This window comes from Triturus cristatus, chromosome 6 (assembly GCF_964204655.1).
Source record: "Triturus cristatus chromosome 6, aTriCri1.1, whole genome shotgun sequence".
In the NCBI taxonomy this organism is placed as follows: Eukaryota; Metazoa; Chordata; class Amphibia; order Caudata; family Salamandridae; genus Triturus; species Triturus cristatus.
In genome coordinates, this window is record NC_140589.1 from 1,650,909,986 (window position 1) to 1,650,931,411 (window position 21,426).

Consider the following 21,426-nt stretch of genomic DNA (forward strand, 5'->3'; position numbering starts at 1 on the left):
CCTGTCACGAAGAAGCTGCAGACGGGACAGGCTGACGTGTGGCACAGAAAGAGCAGCCATTCCGCAAGATGAAAAGTAAAAGTAGCACACCTGCCACTAGAGCCAGAATCAACGGGACACCTCCAAAGACGCTGGAGAAAATAGAATGAAAAAATGCCGGAATCACACCAAAAATAGTTTGGAAAGAGGTCACGAGGCCCGAGCCCACAAGTTTAAAAAAATGAGCCAGGCCAGTCGTGGACGAGGCATTGAAAATTGTTTGGATCAAAGCACCAAAATGCAGGGGGAGGTCAGTATTCAAAAGCGCCTGGACCTCGGTGCGCGTATTTGCTACGTGAAGGACAAATGTTTCCCGGGAGGAAGTTAATGGTACCTCCTTTTGGGACAATAGCGCTCTTATTCTGCTCATTTTGTCGAACTCTGCTTTCAAGGTTGGAATTGAAGGCCAGATAGAAGCATCCAGCCTCCCATGCGGGGGTGGAAACAGGACGTTATTGCAGCAGACAACCCTCTGTGTTACAGTTACTATATACGGGATCCCTACTAACATCCCGCAGCAAGCTTCATTGTTTAAAATCAAATAACTACCGTTTGCAAGCAGCGTGAAAGATGGCGTAATCACTGGTACCGGGATACCTTTGAGGACGCAGGCCAAATTCGGAGCGTGTACATTACAAGCACCGTGCAAATGAATGTGCCGATATACAACAGAATGATCAGGTGACGTTGTACATTCTTCACCCTTCAGATAAACCTCAGTACCGTCCCTTGTACATCTATACGTAAAGGGGAGGGACCAGACTTCATGTATGAAAGCGGTACCCAGCTGTTCATATCTACCCAGAGCATAGTGTTTCATACAAGAGGTAAACTTAAAAAGCGCAAACGGTAGACTTATCAATCCGTGTAAGAGCCACACAGCGGAATCGACTTCCGCAACAGAAAAAGGTAACGGCTCCAATTTCTCAATATGGAGCAGGGAATATGTAGCATCTTTCATGGACATGAACTGCTGTTTGTCAGTAAGGTTAAAGGGAAGAAATAACGATGTTGTATTCAGATAGTCCCAAGGGACCTTCCCTGCCTTCAATGTTTGTAATGTCCATGCAAACTGCATAACAGAACGCAACTGGTTTTGACCATGATACAACACAGACATATCATCCTGCACAATATCAACAATTGAAGATACAATATTATCTAATGTATAAATGCGAGAAGAAAGAGTGTTAATGCTGTTATCAATAACTGCTAATACTTTTTCCATATTAGCCTGATCAATAGCTCTCAATCTTGAAGCTGCCTCAATTTGCGACAGTTTCCATACTTCGTTGTAAATAGCATACGCCCATCTCTTGGATCTGCCACCCACAGGACCTTTAACAAAATCATTCAAATCTATTTTGTCATGTAACTTTGATAAATGAACTTTGACAGATGCCAAGGTGGAATGTCGCAGCCAGGACTGACATAATTTCCCTACAGAGTATGTAGTTACTGTATGTGACGACTCAAACCGGGGGTCCACTCGATCTTGAGTATACCCCGGTTTCAGTCCTAGAAAACGACGTTGACAGGTATCAGAACTGCTTTGCCAAATTAACCATCCCTCACTATTAAATTTCGAAATGTTGAAGGACGAATTGGAAACCAATAACTGCAAAGCAGGAAGGGACAGATCTGTGTGATTATCCCAATTTGGGTAAGCACCCAGATCCGGCACAGAAGGCGAATTTAGTTTTTTAGAAGTGGCCAATCCGAAACAGGTGGTTTGGAAGATGGTTGCATTTAAAAACAACATATGATTTGGTACTAGACAGGCACGGTGTAAGGCTTCAGTCCCCTGAACCTGCCACGGTTTGGAACCCCAAACCGACTTAAGATCAATAGTAGCCTTCCATAGATCATAACCTTTGATTGACAACTCATCCATAAAGGACTTAGAATATAGCAATTTGGTGTGTGTCAGTCTAACCTTGGAGGCAGACTCAGGCTTAACTTTAAAATAAAAGGAAGCCGGGGCTGAAACACTGAAATCAGTAAAATAAGTAAACTTATCAACTAATGTGTGTGAACTGCCAAACGAGGGGGTGGGACAATGTTCCCACTGGGTAAAATTTACAAAATTTCGAAACGAATTTGATTTATGCAAGAAGTGATTGCCATAATGTTGAAAACAATACTGTTCCGCATAATTAGCCGCATTGTCATACAAATCCTCTGCATCAAAGGCGGCATAATATTTCAAATCTGAAAACAGTGCTTCAATGGCGTGTACATCCCAATCATCAGAACGTATGTTCTGTTTAACTACATCACCCATAGAAACACGAAATACATTAGGCACATTAATGACCTCTGTAGGCCCATGAATTTGAAATTTAACAGCATCCCATGCGATTCCATCCATGACGGGCCAGGCAGTAATATTCACAAAAGTCTGGTCCCTTTTCATGATGTGGGATGAGGAGTGGGGGGCCAAAGTTCCATTGATAAGTCTAATTGTCGATCTCTCTTTGAGATAATGTCCATCCACCAAACGGAAGAACACTACAACAAATCCAATGGACATAAACAAAAAAATACCAAAAAGCATCAACCAGATGTATGTCCAAGGAGCTATCAAAAAATGCTTCTTAAACCAGCTCACAAAAACAGCAATGTTTGATGGGGGAGGTGAGGGCAAAGAGTTAGTGTCAAAGGAAAAACGGGACTGGCCAAGCGCTGTAGATTGTAAAACAGGCGAAGGTCCACGTGTAGGATAAGCATACTCAGTCTCAACGGACAAACCACCAGCCGGTGGCATCAGCAAGGGATCGGTAACTGAATGCATCTCGATTGCAACATCAGACAAGGTGGTAGTAGCAGGAACCATCATTGAATTTCTTTGCATTGTCTGGCATGAAACTGCCGGAGTCATACTAAGAAGTATCGGCCACTCGCTGAAGTTTGACATTGTCAATAGAGATGTACCTGTTTTCTTTGCGACCAGGAAGTGGAGGTAAAATGACTGTTCTTGTACCCTGCACTCCAAGCACTGGAACTGGTGCACGATAAGAGGGGCCGAACTCCTTCTTGTTCTCCACCTTCTCACGGACCAGATCACCAACTCGAGGTAGCCAGCCGACTACCGGAATCTGAACCTCAGCTTCAGACGTGGAGGGCAAATGTTCTTTCGAAAGAGAGTCTCTGGCTTCTTGTAGAGTCTGCAAAACAGCACAGTGATCATCTACGTCAAAGGGTGCGGTCGACGCCGCAATGTCTAGACCATCAAGGTCTGGAACAAACATTCTGATTCCGAAGAGCATCATGTACGGGGTCCGCCCACCCAGAGACCTTCTAGGGAGATTATTTAGTGCACGTTGAACGTTATACAAATGGGCTAGCCAGTTCCGGCCTGTGCCTAAAACACGTGCTGTCAATGATTGCTTTAAGTCACGGTTCATTCGCTCCACCACACTATTACCCTCAGGTCGGTAGGGAGACGAAAATTTGACAAGGACCCCCAAATTTTTCATAGCCTCCTTGTAAGCCTTAGAGGAGAACGCAGGGCCCTGATCAGAATGGAAGGTACCACACGCAAAAGTTCCCACAAAGACACGCAAATCCCTGATGACAGTCCGCGAGTCAGCACTCCTTTGTGGCCACACCCATAGAAAACGTGTGCACGAATCCACTGCAACCAAGATGTACTTGTACGCAGTATCAGAAGAAAAAGGACCGCAGTGATCTAAATAAACACAACCAAATGGCTTATTAGAGATGTACAGCTGTGTCTGTGGTGGGCGCGCAACAGTAGAAGGTTTAATCTGTTGGCAAATGTCACAATCAAGAACATAAGCGCGCGCTTGTTTATATAAACCAAACCACCAGTAACGTTGTTGTAGCAGAGATATTGTAGCGGACACACCGGCGTGGGCAGACGCCAACCCCTCATGTGCAGCCAAGATCAGTGCTGGTCTGCAGTCCGCGTTGGGAATTATTCTATCACCAACGTCGTTAATCCTCACTAACGGGACGTTATCAGGACTTAAATGGTAAATATACCGAGAGGGAAAACCCTTCGGGTAATCTCCTCCCTTCTCTGTAGCAGCAATAGCTGCCAAGATGTCATCATCAATCTTACTTTTGGATCTTGTAACTGCTGCCACTAAGTATGTAGCCACTGCTGTTTTAGCTGCCTCGTCAGCTAAGCTGTTGCCGACAGCATGGACACCAAGCCGCTGGTGACCAAGAGTGTGTATAACACTTACGAGTGGGAGACGGTCTTTAAAGTCTGCCACTCGAACCCAAAGCATTTTATGCTTAATTGTGCTACCTTTAGTGTCACGGTAATCATTCTGAGACCAGAAGTGTAAATTGTCATTGTAGGACTGGACACAGTAGAAGGAGTCACTCACTATAAGAGTAGTGACTCGGGGATCAGCAAACTCCAGTGCAAGCACTAGAGCCCGGAGCTCCGCCAATTGCGCGGTACAATCACCCAATGACTGCGTATGCACTGCATCAGATTGGAATTCACCATTTACGAATGTACCTACGACAATTGCGCAAGCCGCTGAATAAGCGTGCTTCGATCCAATTGCGGGTTGCGCAGACCCGTCAGTGTATATGACACAATGGTATTCTTCGAGCGGGCGCAAAGACAGAGGTGCCGGATGAACGAATTCATACTGCAAGTACTCTTGAGTCTGTAATGAGGCATCAAAGATGTAAGTGACGTCTGGCGACGTCAGTGTTGTAGCCCATTGTATCCACCGTGGATGCAAAGCTTTAGAATTGGGTGCACTTGCTTTAGTCACTGCCTCTAAAGCAGGATATGGAGTTACAACCAGAATCTGTTTCCCATGCGACAGTGCGCGTTCCTTGAGGATCGCCATCTGCACCGCAGTCAGAACTTTTTCGACCGTGGAAAAACGTAATTCAGCAGAGGTGTACAAGTGGGATTTGTACGCAATGGGGACTGTGTCGCCCTCATTAAACGTCAAATACGTGAACCCCACGGCGCCTGGTACTATTCGTATTACCAGGTTAGTGCGGTTATCACGTGTCAGCAAGTATTGTGAAGCAAGAAGGTCAGCCTGTAAAGACTGTAAAATAGCAGAGTGTTCTAGCTGCCAGCTAGACTTCGAAAATGAAGGCTGTACCAAGGCGTAAAGGGGCTTGATACGCTGGGCATAATCAGGAATATACGTACGGCCGAAATTCAGAAAACCCAGCAGAGATTGTAATTTCTTCAGTGTCGTAGGAGCACTCAAGCGTGCACACTTTTCCAGAAAGTGGGGGGCCAACCCCTTACCTTCATTGTTGAGCTCGTAGCCCAAAAACAACACCGTATATTCTGCGATGTGTGACTTCGCAAAATTGAATTTGTAGCCATAGTCTGCAAAACTCACGATAATATTGTCAACGCAAGACAGATGCAGCAACAGCTCATCATCCGTAAGATAGATATCGTCAACATATGAGTATGCTTCGGGGTCTATTCTTTCTAAAAGAGAAACCACGCGAGCAGAAAAGACGCCAGGGCTATTTTTGTAACCCATGGCTAATCTTGTCAACTGTTTTTGTTTTCCGCCCGAAGTGAACGCTGTCCACTGGCTACTCAGTGTGGACAGGTTGTGGCTAAAAAAGCCATTGGAAATGTCAAGTGTCGTTTTAAATCTTTTACGCACGAGACTGTCGACCAAAGCCGAGCTATGTGTATTTTGTACCGCGCAGGTCCGGCAGTGGGAGTTTAGGTGCCGGTAATCCAAAACTAAACGGTACGAGCCGTCAGGCTTCGTTACAGTGAATAAAGGGTTATTCATAGGGGACACACATGTTTCAATAACACCCTGATATTCCAATTGTTCAAGGATTGCCGCGACGTGTGGTCTCGCTTCACGACGCATAGGATATTGGGGTTGAGGCTGGGGCATAGATCGCAATGGAATCTCATGGCAGGGGGACAATCTGTCCCATCCCACCTGAGTGCGATACACCGCCGGCGCAAGCGCAAGCGCCCACTCCTCAGCATACACTTCAGCTTGGTCCTTAGGCACTGTGTGCGCAAAGGACGGGAGGATTACTTCCTCCCCTCTAGGAGCCTCTAAAATGAAAGCTGGGGGCCAATCTGCCTCCGCTAGGAGGATATCATAGGTGGTGGTCAGATTATCCCAAAAAATCCCTTTTATTGTACGTTGTATGTCACCCTCAATTAATAAGACTATTTCATAAAGGCTATCAGGGGGAGCCACTCTGGTGTCAGCTGTCTCCACAGTAACCGATATATCAGTTGCTGTCACCGCCAGAAATGGACGCAGAGCTTGACGGACTATGGTAATTTCCGCTGCGCTGTCCAGGAGCGTCAGCGCCCATGTCCGGTTCCGAAGCTGTGTCCGCACTATCTGAGGCATACCTTGCCGTCAGAGCCGCCACTTTCTTCTTCTGAAACGGGGGTCTTTGTCGTGCAAATTCGTCCTGCTTGCCTTTACCCTCAGTCTGTCGGGGCTGGTCACGCTGTTGTGGAGCACCCAGACCTTTGCCACCGCCTCCGCCACCGGACTGTGTAGCCGATGTTTCCTGTGAAGAACGAGGAGAGCGCTGTTCAGAAACCTGAAATCTATCAGGAGACTTTATAGCAGCACGATCGCGCAGATCATAAGTGCGTTCACTACGAGACTGTACGGGAGAGGCAGGCCGAGAGCCCTGTTTCTGCTGCTGCTGCTTCCCCTGTTGTTTAACCTGCCATTTTTGTTTAGGAAAAAAGGGCCGGTCGTCCTTACCAGACGTTTCTGCCTTACCCTGCTGCTTTAGATCGGGATTCTTTATGACATGCTTAACTCCTAAAGAGTTAAGAGTTGGGCGCCATGTTGCGGGGATTCTGCTGATACACAGAACTATGCGTAGAACCCCAGGACCTCAGTGAGTTGTGGTGTACCAGAAACTCACCTCAGAACCCAGAACCCAGTATCCGGCTAGCATAAGTGTCCCATTCGTTATCCGAGATTTAGCTCGGCGGTCCCAATGAAAAGACAACCCAGAACACGCGACTCAGTACATACTCAGGAATGGTGGGAATCGGAAATACCTGTTCGTATATTATTCTCACATCAGTCCACAACAAGAATCAACAGAGACACGGTGAAAATAAAAAGAGTTTATTTTTATAGACCACGTGTCCTAATGTCCTAATATGCAGTACTTTGGCTAATACAAGCAGGCAAATGATTAAAATCAAAACCATTAACATAGTTACAATTCCATAGAATATAAAAGGGGTGATCATGTTATAATGACAGTGGATACTACCACTTTCCCTTTACTAAGAAGCTAATATTATTATTAGTCTAACAGAAGGTCTCTTAGGCTTGAATAGGGGAACCCATACCTCAAAGATCAGCTTAGTGAAATCACATCACAGGAGCATCAGGAGACTTCTCGCAGGAAGGCTCGTCTTCGGTCTGAATAATAAACATGATGTCCGTAAAAGCACCAACTTTCAGGTATGTGCAGCTGCTCGTGTGTTATGGCTAAATAGTGGGTCGATCAACCTAGAGTGGAAAACATGCATTGTCTAACAACTCAGACTGTTTGTCACATCGTGTGCAGACCAAGGTCGCTTCGCAGAGCTCGGGATGGTAACAACAGATTGCTCTCGTGTGAGGCAAAACTCGAGTCAGCAGTTCGTTTAAGCAATAACATGTAAATGCAGTTTCGTGTGCAAAAGCAGCAAGATGGCTTTCTAACGCGGTTATGCTAACTTAACAATGTATGTACGTATTAAGGGAGTCCTTACTACAGTATGTAGGCACATTCAGTTGCACGGTGCTTGTAATATACACGCCCCGAATTTGGCCTGCGTCCTCAAAGGTATCCCGGTGCCAGAGATTACACCATCTTTCACGCTGCTTGCAAACGGTAGTTATTTGATTTTGAATAATGAAGCTTGCTGCGGGATGTTAGTGGGAATCCCCTATATAGTAACTGTATCGCAGAGAGTGGTCTGCTGCAATAATGTTCTCTTTCCACCCCCGCAAGGGCGGCCTGATGTTTCCATCTGGCCTTCGATTCCGACCTTGAAAGCAGAGTTCAACAAGATGAGCAGAATAAGGGCTCTATTGTCCCAAAAGGAGGTGCCGTTGACTTCCTCCCGAGAAACATTTGTCCTTCACGTGGCAAATACGTGCACTGAGGTACAGGCGCTTTTAAATACTGACCTCTCCCTGCATTTTGGAGCTTTGATCCAAACAATTTTCAATGCCTCGTCCACAACCGGCCTGGCTCATTTTTTTAAACTTGTGGGCTCAGGCCTCGTGACCTCTTTCCAAACTATTTTTGGTGTGATTCCGGCATTTTTTCATTCTATTTTCTCGAGCGTCTTTGGAGGTGTCCCGTTGATTCTGGCGCTAGTGGCAGGTGTGCTACTTTTACTTTTCATACTACGGAATGGCTGCTCTTTCTGTGCCACACGACAGCCTGTCCCGTCTGCAGCTTCTTCGTGACAGGATGCTTGAATACTATGGCGTCCTGCCATTAGCGACTTTGAGCCTGGCATATGGATTATCCTTCCGGTATTCCTACTTCACCTGCGTGCAACCTGTCTTTCACTGCCTAGATTGTCCCTTTGAATGGCCTCTGGATTTGTGCTTAACCAACACGGTGTCTCCGGACCCGGATTATGATCGACTGATGAGGCCCTTAGTGTCTTAGTAAAGGGTAGGTGGTAGTATCCACTGTCATTATAACATGATCACCCCTTTTATATTCTATGGTATTGTAACGATGCTGATGGTTTTGATTCTAATCATTTGTCTGCTTGTATTAGCCAAAGTACTGCATCTTAGGACACGTGGTCTATAAAAATAAACTCTTTTTATTTTCACCGTGTCTCTGTTGATTCTTGTTGTGGACTGATGTGAGAATAATATACGAACAGGTATTTCCGATTCCCACCATTCCTGAGAGTATACTGAGTCGCTTGTTCTGGGTTGTCTTTTCATTGGGATCGCCGAGCTAAATCTCGGATAACGAATGGGACACTTATGCTAGCCGGATACTGGGTTCTGGGTTCTGAGGTGAATTTCTGGTACACCACAATTCACTGAGGTCCTGGGGTTCTACGCATAGTTCTGTGTATAAGCAGAATCCCTGCAACACCACGGTCCCAGCCAGCTCCCCGCTTCCTGCGGGAGCCGGTATTGCTTTTCCACATGGGGAGCAGCTAACATGCTGCTCCCCATGTGGGAAAGCAATCGTCTTTGCTTCATTGAAGCGAGAGCAGGTTTCCCTGCTCTCGCTTCAATGAAGCAAAGTAGTTTGCAATGGCAGGGAGGGAGCCACGAGGCTCCCTCCCTGCCATTGCAAACAGCAGTGTCCCGGGGGTGGGCACCCCGGGACACTGCAGGAGCCAGCCCTGGGGGGTGGCGGTCCCCAGGGCCATCTTTGACTCCAGGAGGGGGGCCCCCCTCCCACTTAATTTTAAGCCCCGGGGGTGGTGGTCCCCGGGGCTTGGGGGTCCGTAACGGACCCCCTATATTAAATAAGTAGTGCCCCAGGGAGGTGGTGGTCCCCGGGGCGTGTGGGGGGGCTCGAGCCCCCTCCACACTTTTTTTTCTCTAATCAAACATGCCCCAGGGGGTGGCAGTCCGCATACATTAAATTAAAGCCCCGGGGGGTGGCGGTCCCCGGCGCTTGGGGGGGCCTTTGAGCCCACCCATTTATAATGAAGCCCCGGGGGTGGCGGTCCCCGGGGCAGTGTGGGGGGGATTGGGACCCCCCACAGTTTTTTTTTAAATTATGCCCCCGGGATTTGGCCCCGGGGGCAAAATAGAATATTCAGCGCGGGACCCCCGCTGAATTTCTTTTTATTTTCGGCCGAAATTCACGCTGGGGGCGCGAATTTTGCCGTTTTGTTTTTAAAAAAAATATTTTTTGGGCCCTGGGGGTCCTTGTGGGACCCCTGAGCAGACCTAGGGGGTCAGGGTGTTTCTACCCTGCCCCCTTGTCGCGTTTTTCGCGTTTGTGTTTTAGGTTTCTTGTGCCTCGGTTCTACCGAGGCACAAGATGGCTGCCAAAACTTCCTGATCTGGAGTGTTGACAGCCAATTAGCATTCAGCTCATGCACGGCAGGGTGCGCGCTGGGTGCAGGGAGGGTCCGCGGATCCTCCTTGGCCATAGATATATATGTACTTTTAACTGTAATTTTCTCAAGAACTACTGAACGGATTTACACCATTTAAGCAAAAGGCACGAGTCTTAACTGAGGACTACCTCTTTGCCAAATTTGGTGTAATTCCGTTCAGCAGTTCGGGCTGTAGCTGCGACAACAGGTCCTATGGGAAATTGCATGGGGAAAATGCGTTTTGGTACCCCCCTTTTTTCTCAGCCCCCGCTTGACAAATCACCGCGAAACTTTCAGGGTACGTGGAAGACAGTGATTGAAAGAGTGTCTACATACACAAATGTGTACATGTATAGTGATTGTATAAGAGAGTAGGTATGTGATAGTATCTAAGTAAATAAGGCAGGTGTTTATCTGCATAGGTGAGTACATGGGTGTATGATTGATTTTTGGCATGACTGAATAGATGTGTGAGTAACTCTATGGATCAGTAGCACTCTGTAAATGTATATATACTTGTATGAGTGTATAGTATACTGATGTAATGATGAGTGACACCATGTATGAGTGACTGCATCAGTGTATATCTGGCTCAATATATAGATAGAAATCAGTGACGCTGACCTGGAGCCTCAACTGATCCAGCGATTTTACCACTGAGGCACCGCATATCGGGAGTTTGGCGCCTAATAAAGAAGAGCTGCGCTACCAATACCTAAATAATCCAAGATGTGATGAATTCTGATCTAACCTTTACGCCACACAAAGAGATATAGGAACACCACGGTATTCCCACATGTGAACCACAAAATGGTATCTAAAAGTCCTACCACCTTAAAATCTCGCCCAGATGAAGTCCTTCACTTGAAAGAGTGTTTTTGGTCCCAACAATAGGAGGTTGAAACACGTTGGCTTATGATAATGAGAGGTTCATACCTACCTAATTTGGAGACATCTTTGCATACTATGCATATCTGAGCAGATTAGTTGTTGCTCTGCAATTTGAGTTTATCAATAACGTATTGACCTCTCCAGGACCCAAGTTAAGAAACAATTAGGACCAAGTAATATAGAGTCCCAATTATACGTTTAAAATGTAGGACTGTTTATTGTTGTTAATATGAAATGTGCACCAACACTGTCCTAACCTGGTGGCCAATTTCTTTGTTTTTTGTTTAATCAATTATGTTTCAGTTATGTTTGTAATGTAACAAGTGTACATGTGTCTTTGTATTTATGTGCAAAAATGTGTCTGTTTCATAGTAGAAGGGGGCATATGTTTTTAAACAGTATGTGATGGCAACCTCTTCTTTGCATTTTATGAAATATTGATTAATCCCATAAATAAATGGTAGCCAAGGGTTAATTGGGGTAACCACTGAGGCCTAAAGAGTAACTGATTGATGGTGTTAGAGGTTTATTGTTGTGCACTTAACTACAGAAGCACAGAATCTGATGCACCTCAACAGACGGAGTTCTGTGAAAAACCAGCAACAGGTAATATCGGACATCGTCCATTTTGTGATCAAGACACCATTCCACTGTTGGTACCTACAGTTGGTTGCGCCTCATCAGAAGCTATACACAAAAATCATCACACACTTTAACTTCTGACATCCTCAATCATAGAATTAAGACCTCGTTTCACTGTTCGAACATGCTGTACCGCTGTGTACTCCAGCAACTGCAATAAACCATGCCTAATAATCGTTTGCAGCAGTTAACTACAGAAGCACAGAGTCTAATCCACCTCAACGGAGGGAGTTCTGTGAAAAGCAAGCAGCAGGTATTATCGGACATCATCCATTATGGGATCAAGACACCGTTCCACTGTTGGGACCCAGAGTTGGTTGCAGCTGGTCGAAGGGAGTACCTTCATCTCCACTCTCAGATACAGTTCTAACATCGTCCACTATGGTATCAAAACACCGTTCCACTGTCGGTACCTGTCGGAACCTGTCGGACTACTGTGTTACTATTATACAGAGCACTCCACGTTCCTGGGCCTCAGGCTGGGCTCTGTGTGCCTGTGTCGCGGTAGCCAGCGTTAATCTCAGGAGCCTTCTGAGCTCACAGACCTTGGCCCAGGACCTTCCGCCGGCACGTGGTCGGCCCTCTTACACATACAGTGGTGTTGAAAGGTGAACTGTGGGGAATATATATGCGTCACAGAGGCCATGATGGTTTCTGAGTACCAGCAGGCTGAGAGCATCATTCACGCACCCACCTTCGCTCACAGCGTCAGCCTCGTGGCGGTGTAAGATGCGCAGACCTGCCAGACACATTTGCCAATCCGGTAGAGAACCACACCCAAAGAAACATGCCTTTTATTCATACCCCTACGCTAGCCTTGCGTACGGTGAGCCAGCCCACTTCCCTAAACATTTGGGGGGGGGAGGAGGCATGTACGCACTACCATTCCGTGATCTTCCCTACTTACTGTACTATCATGGTTGCGTCCACTGTCCACTTCACTCAATAGACCATCAGTGTATGTTGACATGTACATGTCTGTGCTCTGCATACTCAAGTCTGTCCGGCACATCCCCTCAAGACTTTGCATTGTATACTTTTATAATCGAGAATTACTTGCCACCTTCGCACATACTTTGCTCCCATCTCTCCCTGCATTCTGCATAGTGAGGAGGAGGTGCCATACCATGTTTAGTTTGTATACATGGCTAGCCACGGTTCCCACAGTATGTAGTGTCATTGAGTCTGCTACGTGCACATGTTGTTTGTCATGTTGAATGTCATTATATAAGGTAGCACGTTTATTCTCGAGCAGTGGCTTATTCCATTTACATATCGCTGTATTAAAGAGCAAACAAAAGTTTTTCTCACAGGTGAATAGTGCGACCACAATGGCAGTCATTCATCCAAGAATGTCCAACTACACGGCGCTTCTAAGCTTACAGCCACCAATCTTGCGTCCTTTCTTAAAAGGACACTAACTCCCACAATCACACCAACATTCACACAGCTATCTGACTACAGTTATCTGCTTCTCAATAACATACACTCCTGCGGAATATGAGCTAGCATACCGCATGTCCTTACTGTTTCAAACACAGTAACTTTCTGTGGCAATATCTATTCCCAGCCACACAAACTAACTCCCAAACTTCAACTTGGCCTTCAATTCCTAGTTTGAAAACACATTTCAAGAAACAAACCAAACTAAAAGCACCTTTGTTCAGAACAGAAGTCTCCCTCACTTCTGCAAAATAAATTTATCGACTTCAGATACCACGAACTTCAAATAAAATACACTCCCTTTTAAATATGAACCGCCAACTACACTTTGTGAATTGTTAGACAATTTTCAATACATGTCACACTCAAGGTCTGGCACACTTTTTTTACATGGTCTCCTACAGCCTTCTAACACGCTTTCAAACTGTTCTTCTTTTAATACCAGACTACATTCAGACATTCTTTCGATCATCTCTGGAATAACAGGAACAGTGCCCATAATTCTCACCCTCTTTGCGGCCATCCTACTACTAATTCTACTTCTAGAAATGGCTACGCTCTCTATGGTAACAACTATGTCCGACAGAATACTCCTCTACGCCAAGCTACATCAATACTGTAAAAACACGGAAAAACTTTTCAGCTACCTGCCTCTATCTATTATCGGAGCTAGCTACAACATAACATTTATCTACACTTATGCAATATGCGCACAACCATCGTTTGATTGCAAAACTTGCCCATTCGACTGGCGAATGGATGTATGCCTTGCCAACATCTCAACAATCGCTCCAGATATCCAGCAGGTAATGGAGTATCTTGAAAACCATGAACGTGATTGTTCTGGCAGCGGAGCAATGGCGAATGCAATGCAAAAAGGAATCACAGCGCAATGGGATTTCTGCGCAGCCGTGAAAGATCTCCTGCAACGTGCGACCTTTCACAACATCGCAGATTGCCTGCCTATTCAAATTACCGCTCCAACATTCGAGGAACATTACTGTCCCTTCGAGGATATGAATTGGAGCGCTTCGCTTTTCTCACACGATGGCAACAATAGCCTCTTGGAACATTACGCATCTCAAGCAGCTGAAGAACTTCTGGACTGGAATCTCCAAGACTTGTAAGAAACTCACATTATTCTTGAATGGATTTTTTTCCATCTTTTTTTACTTTTTCCTTTAAATGTTTTATAATACAATTCAATCCTACTACTTTGATATAATAACTTTCTAAGTATACTCTGACATTTGAACTCTATCCTCATTATTACCCCTTACGTCTCCAGTCTAACCAAAAATCGGTGACGTATGGCCTATGCAAATACACTATTTACTTCCAAATTAACCTAAACCCAACACCCATTTAGAAACCACGTCTATTCTTTGTGCACACACCTCTCTGCCTGCCTATTATTCACAAAGCCCTTTCACACAATTTTACTCAAAGTCAGCCTCTGCTCAGAGCCTCCCGATAAAAATGTAAAAAGACAACTTTGTTTAGGAACTGGTTGGCACAGTGTGGTAATCGTAAACTACCTTTATTTTCATTATACAATGTATTTATTCATGTCTAATAACTATTCTGTAGGTCACATAGAACTGTAACATATAATGTGCAATTCACCGATGCAGGAGCTTCAATTTGACTTCAGCAGAAGCAATTGGAGTTTGTCTAAGCTCGATGCCTTAGCTCTCTACACAAGAATGTTTTTTTGAAACAGCTGAAGACAATAATGTACGGTTTGACTACAAAGGTACCGAATGTGTTTCTCAGAAGCAAAATGTTTGTAATCATCCTCAAAGTTCCAATGTGGGTAGAGCTAGTACCAATTCTGACACGTACCACATTGAATCTACTGTACAACAGATTGCTAACTATTCTACTGTTCTTAATTTTCTGTTACAAAAAAGCACTGCCAATGTACATAAAAAGTTTGATGACTACATTTTGCAATTTCTTTCTTTTCTTAAACGATACATGTGGTAATCGTATCCTGCCTTTATTTTCTTTATAGAATGTAGAGTCATTCAAGTGTAATAGCTATTGTTTATTTCACATGCAACTGTAACATGTAATATAAAATTCACCGATGCCGGAGCTTACGTTTGAATACAGCAGAAGTGGTTCAACTTTGCATCAGCTGGATACCCTAGCTCTTGCACCAGTGGGTCCAATTATGGCACTTAAATAAAGACACTTTCTATATAATTTTCAAACTCCATCCCTTTATTACACACAACCACTTTCTTAGACAAAACTCATTTTACCATTTTCCTTCTCTGGCATTGCAACATTCTGCATTATATTTTTCACGATTATTCCTTTATTCCTGCTTCCTAAAACACTACATTCAACTCTTCAGACCAATAGGGATGAGTAGTTTGTTTCACACTCCCTGTATAGAATAAACGCACACTAACACTACTTACACAGGTATGCTACAGCGGCCAGTATCCTACAGCGCCCACAGCACATCACTTCACAGCAATAAACTCACGACTTACACTCACAGTTTCATCCCCGAGTCTTCATATCGATACCACTAAGTACTTTGCTTCCCACTCCCGCTATACTCTAAACGCATACTAACACCACCTGCACAGATATGCTACAGCGCCCACTATGCTACAGCGCCCAGAGCTCTTTACTTTACAGCACTCAGCTCACAGTTTATACCCACAGTTTCATCCCAGAGTGTACCGGCACCTCTCCTCAGCACCATCTCACAGTGGGAAAAACAGCACTTTCACACAGGTAGGGATAAATAATTCGCTTCACACTCCCTCTATAGCACACCCTACCCACCCTACAAACCTCACAGCACTCCTACCCTCCCCTTTCCCACTTTTTTCTCCCTTTTTTCCCCTTACTCGCTTCAACGGAATCACAAAATGGCGGCCAACACTTCCAAGTTGCAACCGCTCGCAGCCAATCCCCAGCATGCTCGTTCTCGTAACGCCTCAGTCAATCAGATGGCAGAATTCCCAAATATTGATATCTGTAAATTTCGATAGTTCTCAAAAACGACTGAACGGATTTACACCAAATAAACAAAAGCGTGCTTTCTAGACCAAGACCCTTCTCCCTTACAAATTTGGGGGCATTTTGTTCACCCGTTCGACCTGTAGCCTTGTCTAAAGTTTCCCATGGAAATTAACATTGAAAAAACATGTTTTGGGACCCCCCTTTTTTCTCGCCCCCCCCCTTCATGAATCACCCCAAACTTTCAATATACAAATAATTAGTTTTGAAAATGTAGCGAAGATTCGTCAATCGGCGCCAGAGTTATTGGGAATAGAATGTTGCCATTTTCCTATGGTAACTAGGTCCTAACTATAACTACCTACTGGCGACCGCCAGTAGGTTATATATATATATATATATATATATATAAACAACCTCCTGACAATCAATCCAATCCAAGGAAATCAGGTACAGACTACTTCGAGCTGAGTTCAAGGTGCTTTATTGCGCTTAGTTACAAAGCATGGCGCGTTTCGACCGGGTCTCCCCGTTCTTGATCCGTGATGTGCTTGAGCAAATGACACAATATATAGTGACGTGATGATTGTAAAACCACTCCCCCTGACATGATGAAGCTAAACAAAATACTTAACAAACATCTTCTTTTACAAATGTCAGTGTATATGTTTACAAATAAATAACTGCCTGAAAATAAACACGGAACAATCCTGTGTCATAGACTGTAGCCAATTGGCTGAATGAAGTAGTTAATCAGTAACATACAGACATCTGAGGGGAAAAAACGATCCAATCTGGTACAGTTATTCCATATTTTTGTTTAGCTAAATTCACCGGAGGAATGCAAGTGCTAATAAATAAATTAAGTGCTAGCACAAAAAAGTGCTTTTCGTCATTAGTTAAAATAGCTATTAAAAACATCATAGCTAAAAAACTGAATGTCTGATCAGGTAAAAGCAGGCTAAATCTTACATATATTTCATGTTATTAAAGTGCAAGTGGAAATACATTTTATAGATGCCTGGGAGTGCATCTTAGACATCAGATAATGATGACCTATATTGATACTTCATAATCTGGGGTAAAGAAGATTTATGCAAAAAGGCCCAGGGATATGTGCAGTTATCAGAAAATTGAGCAGTATGTAACACATAATAACATAACCATTTTTCTGGATCGTGCAACTATTCAATACACAGAAATACAGTACGAAGATAATGATAAATGAGGGAGTATAAATAGTTCAATAAGACTAACTAAAAACCAAGCATTAACCCAGTAAAAACCATGTAAAACCAGAAATTATCAGGTAAAACAAGGTAAAATAATTGGGTAAAAACAAGGTCACAATAATCGGATAAAAAACTAATATATACACAAGTCCACCACAATTATTGAACCGATAGAATCACATTTGGAGCCAGTTTGGGAAGTTCATGTTAAAGACACATTATTGAAAATTATGCATGTCTTCACCCGTATTCAATCCTTTTGGCATCTTAGTGTCAAGTGATAAAATATACTGGGTTTCTAACTGACGTAATTTTCTTTCTCTATTTCCTCCCCTTGATAACCTCGGCACTGCATCAATTAGCTCAGGTCATTCAGGTTATTATCGCACACTAACTTGAAATGCCGGGCAACTGAGTAGCTGGGGTCTGAATTGACTATTGCACGAAGGTGCTGAAGGATCCGATTAACACCTCCAGCTTTGTGCTACCCATATATTGTAGGTGGCAGGAACATTCAAGAATATATACCGAAAATTCCGTTCTGCAAGTGAACATTCCCTTGATTTTAATGGGTGTATGTTCAAATGCATCGGTATATGCTTGTTTATTGAACCCAAATTTGCACACTCTGCACGAACTGCATTTATAAATACCTGTCCTATTCGATAACCAATTGTTAGGTGCAGTAACCTCAGGGCTGGTTTTGACTAATCCATCCCTCCTTGAAGGTGCCCATCTAAATGTTATCGAGGGCAATTCAGCAAAATTTGTGATGGTGTCATATCAGTTTTAACAATATGCGAGTTGTTGTATATTATTTTTCTTAGTTGTTTTTCTTGGTGACTGAAGGTTGTTAAAAGCCTTATTGAGTCACTACTTGTGTGTTGGTTCTTGGTTGCCTCAGTATTAATGGGGGTAGTTCTAGTGTCAGTATTAACTGTGATATCAGTCCTGTTGGCCTTTGATAATGCGGTGTTCAAGTCTTTCATTTCATAGCCCCTTACCAAGAATCTCTTTACTGCTTCAGCCTGACACTGTGTGAGATCCGTGTCTAAACTGCAGATTCTCTTAATTCTTAAGAATTCTTCATATGGTATGCTTTTTATTAGATGTTTAGGGTGGGAGCTGCTGGCATGTAAAATAGAATTTCCCGCTGTTACCTTTCTATGCAGTTTGGTCTGTAAGGTATTATTATCAACATAGATTTCCACATCAAGAAACTGGACTCTCTGGTTGCAGTAAATTCTAAATTCAGGTCATTATTGTTAATAGTACTAACAAAACTTTGGGCTGCCTCCAAAGATCCCTTCCAGATAACACACACGTCATCAATAAAACGCCACCAATTAAGTACATGTGTGTCATACACCTGTTTGTGGGTATGCCTGAGGACATGCTCCTCCCACCAACCCACATGCAGGCATGCGTAGGTGGGAGAAAAGCATGCCCCCATGGCCACCACGCGCAGCTGATGAAACACCTCTTTGTTCAAAGTAAAATAGTTATTCAGCAAACACAATTCAATCATTTTGATTAACATGGCATTATGTTGGAAGAATTGTATATTTCTAGTAGCTAAATAATATTTTATAGCTTCCAATCCATCAACATGTTTGATGCTCGTATATAGAGAGCAGATATCCATGACAGTCAGTAAATATTCCTGTTTCCAGATCACTGCCTGTAATTTGGTAAAAAAAATGTCCTGTATCTTTAATGAAAGAAGGAAGGTTCTCTGCATGCTCATGCAAATAAAAGTCAACATATTTGGACATGGCTTCCAGTAAACTTTTCCGGGCAGAAATAATAGGACATCCAGGCACTGGGCTGACATTCTTATGAACCTTCGGAATTAGATACAAGACTGGCGTGATTGGATGTTTATTCTTGAGGAAGTTGTATTCATTTTTACTGAGTAATCCTTCTCGTTTCCATTGACCAAGATTTTTAAACACCAGTTCTTTAGTGTGTATCATATCCTGATGTGTTGCTTTTTTACAACACGCGATGTCTGTTAGGTGGCGTTCAGCTTCTTGCATGTACAATTCCTTCGGCCACAACACTATATTCCAACCTTTATCTGCTTCATTAACGATTATATTGCCATTTTCCTTGAGCTTGCGCATCAGTTTGGAATTTTGAATTTCAGAATATTTTCTTTTGTTGGTCTTGCGCAACACTTCCAGGTTTAATTTTTTAAGTTCTTCAGTTACACAGTCATTAAATGTGTCTATAGAATCTTTAGGCATAAGGGGAACAAACGTGGAGGGAGGGCGAAATGGGCAGCTTACTGCACAATTGCTCTGAATACCCATCTCGCCTAAATCCTCCTGAGTGGTATTTGTGGATTCATTAGTGTCATGGACCAGGGCATGCATCGTTCTTAGAGTAGTGATGTCAACTACTTGGAGAGAAGTACTTGGTTGGTGGGAAGCCATGATAGTGGAAGCAGTTTCTGTAGCCTTGTTTAGTTTAAAATGCTTCAGCAAATTAAGTTTTCATATAAATTTGGCGATAATAATGCGTGTTTGTACATATTTAAACCTGTTTTTGGGACAAAAAGAGAGACCTAACTAAAGAAGTTGTATTTCCGCAGTTGTTAATTCCATTTCGGATAAGTTGATGACAGTGTTGTCATTGCCTGGTGTTACTAATTCCATTGCTTGGCTTTGCCCCTCATGCCTCTCTTGTTGGTTCCTGTATATATATATACACTATAATATGCACTCCTATTATTACAGAGAGAGGTCTCAGCAGAGAGGCCAGTCCCTCCACAAACCCTACTATTCACACCTGTCTTCTGAGATAGAATTCTAAAATGAAGGGGCATTCCCTGCCAACACCCTGCTATGCACACCTATCACTACAGAGAGAGGTCTCAGCAGAGAGAGCAGTCCCTCCACAAACCCTACTGCGCAGACCTGTCATCTGAGATAGAGGTCTAAAAGGAGAAAGCAGTCCCTCACCACATCCTACTAAGCACACCTATCATTACAGAGAGCATCCTAAAAGGAGAGGGCAGTCCTTTCCCACACCATAATATGCCCACCTATCATTACTGAGAGAGGTCTTAGCAGAGAGGCTACTCCCTCCACATACCTACTACACACACAAGTCACCTAAGAGAGAGGTCTAAATGGAGAGGGCAGTCCCTCCCCACACCATAATATGCACACCTATCATTACAGAGAGAGGTCTTAGCAGAGAGGCTACTCCCGCCACACACCTGCCACACACACCCCTCACCTGAGAGAGAGGTCTAAATTGAGAGGGCAGTCCCTCCCCACACTGTACTATGCACATCTGTCATCTGAGAGAGAGAGCTCTGACAGGAGAGGCCAGTCCAATTACACACCCTAATATGCACACGGGTCATCTGAGCGAGAGGTCTAACAGGAAAGGGCAGTACTTCCCCACACACTACTATGCATCTGCATCGGGGGTTGCATTTATGTATGGTAATTAAGTATTACTTTACATTAGAAAAAACCTAGAAATTCATGAAAAGGCCAAAGTTTAAAGTTACGGCATAGTTAGGTGTGATAAAAAGATCTGCTTTAAGCCTTAGAAATTCATTGAAAAAAACAAAGGTTAAAGTAACGGTATAGTTGGGTAGATTTGTCAGTGTGAACTTTAACGTTGTGAACTAAAAAAACACAGTAATTCACCAGTTATAGTTAGCAGCGCTAACTATAACTTGCACCCCTTCCATTCACTGCTTATGACCTCAAACATGACATCACTCATGACATGTTCTATGACATCATTTATGACATCTGTGATAACAGCTTAAATTACATTACTGATGACATCATCCAATGAGTGCGCATTTGTTTTACAATTTACATAGTGGCGAGTAACTAGCATAGTAATTCTATGTAATTTGGTATTGCTTGGGTGCACCAAATGGCTGTAAGTGTTTACAAAACATGTATGCTCCTAATTCACCATAGCTGTGTAGATGTATTAACCTCTTCAATGCCCGTGACGAGCTGGTCTCGTCATGGGCCGCGGTTGCGCTGTGCCCATGACGAGACCAGCTCGTCACAAACCCCGCCCGCTAATGAAACGGCCGGCACAGGGCGGGGAAAGGGGCGGGCACTGAAGGGGTTAAACACATTATAAATA